This window comes from Arachis stenosperma, chromosome 9 (assembly GCF_014773155.1).
Source record: "Arachis stenosperma cultivar V10309 chromosome 9, arast.V10309.gnm1.PFL2, whole genome shotgun sequence".
Taxonomy (NCBI): domain Eukaryota; kingdom Viridiplantae; phylum Streptophyta; class Magnoliopsida; order Fabales; family Fabaceae; genus Arachis; species Arachis stenosperma.
Window position 1 is genome coordinate 89,757,035 of NC_080385.1, and position 900 is coordinate 89,757,934.

The 900-nt window shown below is 41.7% G+C and overlaps 1 non-coding gene across 1 annotated transcript; it reads left to right on the top strand.

Annotated features, from left to right (window-relative positions):
- The first annotated feature begins 318 nt into the window (after positions 1-318).
- On the top strand, positions 319-426 carry LOC130952613 (small nucleolar RNA R71). The gene has a single exon (XR_009074790.1). It is a non-coding gene; the product is annotated as a small nucleolar RNA R71 (small nucleolar RNA).
- Positions 427-900: the final 474 nt, after the last annotated feature.

Sequence of the window (900 nt, forward strand, 5' to 3'; positions counted from 1 at the left end):
AGTACTGCTTGGTGCATTTTGCATTCCAGACAGACTTTGAGAAATCAAATTGACTTGTTGAGTCAATATCTTGTTCTGAGCCAGAATGGCATTCAGAGTATCAATCTCAAGAACTCTTTTCTTCTGATTAGTCCCATTGTTCACAGGATTCCTTTCAGAAGTGTACATGAATTGGTTATTTGCAACCATTTCAATTAGTTCTTGAGCTTCTGTAGGTGTCTTCTTCAGATGAAGAGATCCTCCAGCAGAGCTATCCAAAGACATCTTGGATAGTTCAGAGAGACCATCATAGAAAATACCTATGATGCTCCATTCAGAAAGCATGTCAGAAGGACATTTTCTGATCAATTGTTTGTATCTTTCCCAAGCTTCATAGAGGGATTCTCCTTCCTTCTGTCTGAAGGTTTGGACTTCCACTCTAAGCTTACTCAATTTTTGAGGTGGAAAGAACTTTGCCAAGAAGGCATTGACTAGCTTTTCCCATGAGTCCAGGCTTTCTTTAGGTTGTGAGTCCAACCATGTCCTAGCTCTGTCTCTTACGGCAAAAGGGAATAGCATAAATCTGTAGACCTCAGGGTCAACCCCATTAGTCTTGACAGTGTCACAGATTTGCAAGAATTCAGCTAAGAACTGATGAGGATCTTCCAATGGAAGTCCATGGAACTTGCAATTCTGTTGCATTAGAGAAACTAATTGAGGCTTAAGCTCAAAGTTGTTTGCTCCAATGGCATGGATAGAGATGCTTCTCCCATAGAAGTCGGGAGTAGGTGCAGTAAAGTCACCCAGCACCTTCCTTGCATTGTTGGCATTGTTGTTGTTTTCGGCTGCCATGGGTCCTTCTTCTTTGAAGATTTCTGTTAGGTCCTCTACAGAGAGTTGTGCCTTAGCTTCTCTTAGCTT